This window comes from Notamacropus eugenii, chromosome 2 (assembly GCF_028372415.1).
Source record: "Notamacropus eugenii isolate mMacEug1 chromosome 2, mMacEug1.pri_v2, whole genome shotgun sequence".
In the NCBI taxonomy this organism is placed as follows: domain Eukaryota; kingdom Metazoa; phylum Chordata; class Mammalia; order Diprotodontia; family Macropodidae; genus Notamacropus; species Notamacropus eugenii.
The window spans coordinates 402,260,744-402,268,099 of NC_092873.1; the positions used below are offsets into that span (position 1 = coordinate 402,260,744).

At 35.3% G+C, this 7,356-nt stretch overlaps 1 pseudogene; it reads left to right on the forward strand.

Moving 5' to 3' along the window:
• Positions 1–1,439: 1,439 nt before the first annotated feature.
• On the forward strand, positions 1,440–6,441 carry LOC140523134 (V-type proton ATPase subunit C 1 pseudogene; annotated as a pseudogene).
• The last annotated feature ends 915 nt before the right edge of the window (positions 6,442–7,356 follow it).

Here is a 7,356-nt window from a genome sequence, read left to right on the forward strand (position 1 = left end):
CTATCCTTTATTTGGCCATAGACTTTTTCTGAAGAGTATTTTTTTGATCACTCCTATAGTTTGTTTATAACATGACCTTTTAAATCTAAGTCATATATTAATTTGGAGTTTATCTAAATGTTGCCAGGCTGCTTTCCCATTTTCCCAGTAGTTTTTGTCTAATACATACTGCAGTTGTGCTCTTTGAGTTTATCAAACCCTATTCTACTAGCTTCATTTACTATTGTATTTTGTGCATTTAATTTGTTTTGTTGAAAAACTATTTTAACTGGTAGCAAAAATAGTTCTGATGACAAGTGCCTTATAGTATAATATGAAGTCTGGTACTGCTGGGCTTTCTTCCTTCCTACCTTTTTTATGATTTTCCTTGAGAATCTTCACATTTTATTTCTCCAGAAAAAAAATATTATTTTTTCTAGCTCTATAAAGTAATCCTTTGATAAAGATTAAGTAAATTAACTTAGGTAATATCATCACTTTTATTATATTGGCTTGACCTACCCTGGAGCAACTAAATATTTCTCCAATTATTTAGGTGTATATTTATCTAAAGAGTGTTTGGTGTATAGTCCTATATTTATCTTATGTGTTTTCATAAGTATCTGTTTTCTTAAATTTTAATCTTGAATGTAATATCATCTGAACTTTAATATTGTTGTTCTATTACAACATAGACATTGTTCAAGATACTTTGAGGTATTAAAGCTATTTAATCTAATTTACTTCTAGCTTGAATAAAAAACTGGGTAATAGAGTGAATCAGCTTGTAGGGATAAGAATTATTTTGCTTCTGTTTTCCCTGCCAAGAAAGTTATCTTTGGGGTAGAAAACATAAAACAAAACCAATTTGGAATTAAAACTCACAATAACCAAGACATAGTGTATTTAGTTGTTTTTGATGAAATTAAATTACCTGGTCCCAGATTTGGAGACTGAAAGAACTGATAAATGTGACTACTGAGCTACTGTCAGTAAATTTTGGAAAACTATGAAGAATAAACGTACCATAGAATGGAAGAAAGGAAAGTGTCCTGATTTTCCAAAAGAAAAAAAAGATAAGAGAATGAGATCTGAAAATTAATCATTCAACATGCATTCATTAAGTGCTTACTATGTATCAGGTACTGGTCTAGGTACTGGGAATACAAAGAGAAACAATCCTTGCACTCAGGGAACTCACATTCTCTCAGGAGAGATATAACATGTATATACGTGGTTGTGACAGAGGACTGGCCAAAGAAGAATGCACAGATATTCAGTGCCTGATTTTGGTTCTTGTAGCATGGATAGATTATCCCTATCTGTTTCTAATCCAACCATGTAGAAGCTTGGGGAAGCTAATTTCAAGTCATGATTACTCATAGATTGGTACTTTACGATGACAAAAAACAAAACAAAAAAAAAAAACTTTCTAACTGGCTGCAGAGCCAGAAGAACTGATGGCTCAGGACTTGCTGAATGGAAACTCAAGTGTGAACACAAAAAGTGAAATTCCTCCTATCTCTCAGCTACTTTCCTTGGCAGCTACAAGTGAGCAGGACTACTTTGAATTGCCAGGTAGGGAAGGGACATCTAGCAATCATGTATACATGGCACCTATGCTTCTCTTGTGTTTATGCTTTCCTGATCATAGGTTAGAGACTATTCTGAGAAGGGGGTGAGTTCAAGGCATTCAGAGAATTTATAATATACCCAACAACCAATGAGAATGCGCAGCAGAATTCATCTGAAATGGGAACCAGAGTAACAGAAGTCAGGAGATAAGTGAGTAGTAACACTGATATAAATGTTCCAAGGCAGAAACTTTGTGGGAATTATAAAATCTGAAGATATTGTAGAATAACAGAAAATTACATCTAATGGAACTTCACAAGGATTCTGTGAAGAGAAAAAAATAAATTCAGGGCTAAGAGTTTGGAAGTACCCCTAAACTACAAATATGCTTTACTACCATTATGCTTTAAGTTTGATCCCACTGTCCTCATATGTATTCAAAGGGATAATTCATCCTCATTCAGGGTGGGGCGGGGAGTGGTGGTGGAGGTGTTTTATACTGACTGTTCTACTTATGCTTTCTCAGTAAATTCCTTCTCTAAAACTAATGGAGTCAATTGGCTGATTGACAGATGGAGCAAAATGGTGAAGACTCATACCAGACAATAGTAGAAACCACAGTCTCTTCTAGTTCTCTCTTAGAAGTCTGAGACTAGAGGGAATTCACTGACCTTTAAGGATCTGGCTGCTGAGATAAGTGTGAATTGGAGAAGTGATTCCAGAAGGGCTGCTAGAAACATAAATACAAAATAAATACGAGGTGATTGGAGGTGAAGGGGGCACTAGCTGCTTGGAGGATCAAGAAAGACTTCATGTATAAGGTAGTCCTTGTACTTAGTTTTAAAAGAAACACGATTTTAAGAGAGAAAAAAAATGAGTTCATTCCAGGAATGAGGGGCAGCCAGTGCTAAGGCACAGAGAATGAAGGTAATGGAGAAGTATTAAAAAGGCCAATCTGATTAGACCATGAGGAATGTGAAAGGGAATCATATATAATAAAGCTGGAAATATTATTTGGAGGAGGATTGTAAAGGCATTTAAATGCCAACAGAACAGACTGTATTTTTCCTTGAAGCAATAAGGAGCCAATAGAGGTTACTGAAGAGGGTGACATAGCTAAACCTGTGTTTTAAGAAAATCATTCTAACATCGGTGTAAATGACAGATTGGAGTCGGGAGAGAGAGACTTGAGGCAGGGAGGCCAATCAAGGAGCTATTCTAATATTCCAGATAAGAGATGATGATGACCTAAAGTAGGGTTGGGACTCTTTTGGTGGAAAGAAGGGGATAGATGTGACAGATGTTATGATGAAAATACAAGTAAAGTAGAAATGTGGAGCTGGATATGTAGAGTGAATGAAAATGAACAGGCAATCATAATTAGGTTGAGAATATAGGTGGTTAGAAGGATAGGCTAACGTTACCTTCAACAAAAATAGAAAAGTTTGGTAAAGTGGTGAGTTTGTATGTGGAGGGGGGAGATAATGAGTTTTCTTTTGAACACAATAAGTTTGAGGTGCCCATGGGACTCCCAATTTGAAATGTCCAATGAAAAGTTGTGATTTAGGGCTAGATCTCAGGAAAGAAACTAGAATTTAATATATAGATATGAGAGTGAAAAGTAGAGAAGAGATCATTAAATACATGGTAACTAATAAGGTCAAGAAGTGAGAGTATAGAAAAAGAAGGGCACTCAATAACAAATTGTGGCTACACCCTAGACATGGAGAATACATGAATGACAGCCCTGCAAAGTAGTCTTCAAGTGAGCCTACTTTGACATAATTACTGGTAACATTTTAGAAGGTACTTACTGTTGAAAGGGCAGTCAGTGAGCAGTAGAATAGAAGGAGGTAAGCATAGTTTCATTAAAAAAAAAACAGTTCATGTCATACTAGATTAATAATTCTTTACTTTTTGCAAAGAATTATTAGACTGGTAGATTATAAGAATGCTATTATTTTACCATAATTTTATCAGCTAGGTGGCCCAGTGGATAGAGCATTGGTTCTAAGGTCAGGGAGATGTGAACTTAAATCTAGCCTTAGACATTTACTAGTTGTGTAATGTTGCGAAAATCATTCTAATCACCATTTGCCTCAGTTTCCCCATTTGTAAAGTGAGGATAATAATAGCACCTTACAGGGTTATTATAAGGATTAAATAAGAACATAGGTAAAGTCCTTAGCACAGTCCTTATGCTAAGCCTATAATATATAGTAAGTGCTATGCAATTATAGTGTAGTACAGACTAGTATAGCATGCCTCAAAAATATAGGTTCAGTTCCAGATCACCACAATAAAGCAAAAATTGTAATAAAGCAAATCACACAAATTCTTTGGTTTCCCAGTGCATATAAAAGCTATGTTTACACTTAACTGTAGCTTACTAAATGTGCAATAGTATTGTCTTTAAAAAATGTATGTACCTAAATTTTAAAATACTTTATTGCTAAAAAAAATAAAATAAAATTTAAAAAGCTAGCCACCATCTGAGCTCTCAGCAAGCCATAATCTTTTTGCTGGTGGAGGGTCTTGCCTTAGTGTTGATGGTTGCTGACTGATAAGGGTGTTAGTTGCTAAGGGTTGGGTGTCTGTGGAAATTTCTCAAAATAAGACAGCAATAAAGACTGCCACTTTGATCTTCCTTTCATTTGAAAAATTAAAGGAAATTTTAGAGGGTTATTAATTGGCCTAATTTCAATATTGTTGTGTCTCAGTAATAAGGAGGCTCAAGGAGAAAGAGAGATTGGGGAGCAGTAGGTTGGTGGAGCAGTCAGAGCACATACAACATTTATCGACTGAGTTTGCCATCTTATATCAGCACAGTTCATGGTGCCCCAAAACAATTACATTAGAACATCAAAGATTACTAATTACAAGTCACCATGATGGACAGAATAATAATAAAAAGTTTGAAATATTGAAGGAGTTACCAAATGTGACACAGAGATACCATGTGAGTACATGCTGTTGGAAAAGATGGTGCCAATCGACTTGCTTGATTCAGGGCTGCCACAAACCTTCAATGTTTAAAAAAAAAAGTAATATCTGCAAAAGGCTATAAAACAAAGCACAATACAATGAGGCATGCCTATAGTGGGTGCTATACAAAGGCCAGCTAAAACATTTGTACAAATGTCCTCATGCTAATGTTAAAATGAAGAGATATAGATTACATAATTGCACAGAGAATTCAGAACTAGTTCAATAAACAAGTTAAAAGTGTAGACATTAAGGGGCCCATGTTCATGTGGAGGAAGGGAAGGTCTCTAGTGAGGTACCACATGCATCTTCCCTTGATCCTCTGCTGGTTAATATCTTAGTCAATGACTTAGATAAAAGATTGGATGATGTGATTATCAAACGTATAAACTGTTTAAAACTGAGAGGCATAGTTAACACATTGGATGGCGAGCACGATCCCTAAGGATCTCAACAATTTAAAATGTTAAGCCAAATCTAATAAGATGAAATAAATAAAATCTTGGCATTTTAGTGGATGGTAAATTCAATGAGTCAAGGGTATCATATCACACCAAAAAAATTAATGCAATAGCTGCATTTAAATATACAAGCTTGGACTTGGCACATAATTTGCATTAGTCAGTGCTAAGGCTGAGGGATCCTGGAGAGCAGGTAAATGGAGAGCTAAACTGCTAAATCTTCCCAGGTTTCTCTCCTCCATTTCCCTTTTTTTTTCTTGCCAGCACCTCCATATCAATTTTATTTTTGGAAAAATTCCTTGATAAGCGTGACTGAGTTCTGGCTTATGTCAACTCCTAGGAAGAAAACATGCGCGCAAACACAGGAGAAACTACATGCAGCCACAACCAAAAATAATAATCTCTCTATTAATTCCAAGTTCAGCATTCCTGACTACAAGGCTGGCACATTGGATGTTTTCGTTGGATTATCAGATGAACTGGCCAAATTGGACGTATTTGTGGAGGGAGTTGTTAAGAAAGTGACCTAACATATGGCTGGTATACTAGAAGATAATAGAGATAAAATTCAAGAAAACCTGTTGGCCAATGGAGTTGACTTGGTTATATATGTAACAAGGTTCCAACGGGATATGGCCAAGTATCCAATCAAGCAGTCCCTGAAAAATATTTCTGAAATAATTGGCAAGGGAATAAATCAAATTGACAATGATTTGAAAGCCCAAGCATCTGCATATAATAATCTGAAAGTCAGTCTTCAGAGTTTGGAAAGAAAGAATGTGGGAAATTTATTAACTAGAAGCCTGGCAGAAATCATAAAGAAAGATGACTTTGTCCTTGATTCAAAGTATCTTATCACATTATTGGTGGTTGTTCCCAAATTAAACCATGACTGGGCTGAGTAACATGAAACATTGACTGAGATGGTAGTCCCAAGGTCTAGCAAAATTCTTTTAGAGGACCAAGACCTATGCAGTGTTGCCTTGTTTAGAAGAGCAGTGGATGGCTTCAGACATAAAGCCAGAGAAAACAAGTTCATTGTTCGTGATTTTCAGTATAGTGAAGAGGAAATTACAACAAAGAGGAAATGAACAGGCTCTCCATCGACAAGCAGCAGAAGTTTGGAGCACTAGTTCAGTGGGTGAAAGTGAAATTCAGTGAAACTTTCATAACTTGAATTCATGTGAAAGCATTAACAGTTTTTGTTGAGTCTGTTTTAAGATATGGATTGCCAGGGAACTTCCAGGGAATGCTACTTCAACCCAATAATAAAACCATGAAGAAATTAAGAGGTTTGTATGATTTATTACAAACACCTGGACAGTAGTGCAGAATCTTTTATTGATGTTCCTATGGCTAATCCAGGCTTAAATCTCAGTCAACAGAATATTATCCCTATGTGTACTATAAGATTGATTGCAGTCTATTGAAATTCAAGTAAAAATGGTGCCCAATATAGGCAATCCTATCCTAGTACTGGTAACCATGAACAGAAATGAGGTTGAAGTATGTCTATACTTTTACTAACTCTCTATTAATCCAATGCTAGCTTCTTATTTCCTTTCTTTACCATAGTGGTCCATCTCTTCATATTTTCTTTTCAAAGAAGGGTACATGTATTGTTGCTTTTTTGTTCATAAGGTCTGTAAATGTGTACCGAAAAAATTGGAGTTTATTTATAAACAGATTAGTATATTTTTAAAAGGTTTTTCTTCATTGATATAATAGTGTGCATTGAGTAAACTCATTACTATTGTTCATAAAGACTTTGTTTACAAGGAAAAAGTATAAACATTTGTTACCATTTTGTGCCCAGTATTTAGTAGCTATAACTGTTAAGCAGTTATTGAATTGTGATATTAAAAAAGTGACAATATTTAGGTATATGTTTTCTAAAGATTTCCAACAAAAATCTGTGAGCACTGAGAATACCTAAGGCAAGAAAAAAACTACCAGTGTAAAGAAAAAGAAATATACATTCTTAAAAATGGGAGAAGTGATAGCCCATTGCCCACTATTCTGGTCTAAGCACATCCAGAGTCCTGTGCTCAGTACTGTACATTACTGTTTAGAAAGTCTTTTGATGAGGTAGATCAGTGGTGACCAAGCTTTTTTAATAACATACTCTTAGCAATTAAAGAAAAGTGTGCCAAGGCAAAATGCCTTCCACACTCAGAGAAAGAACTATGGAATTCATTCACAAAATGTAGCAGATCCTGTTTGTGTGTGTGTGTGTGTGTGTGTGTGTGTGTGTGTGTGTGTGTTATGTTTTTATTTGTTATATGATTTCTTCCATTTATTTTAGTTCGTCTACATAGCATGACTATAGTGAAAATGTATTCAGTAGGAAAGTATA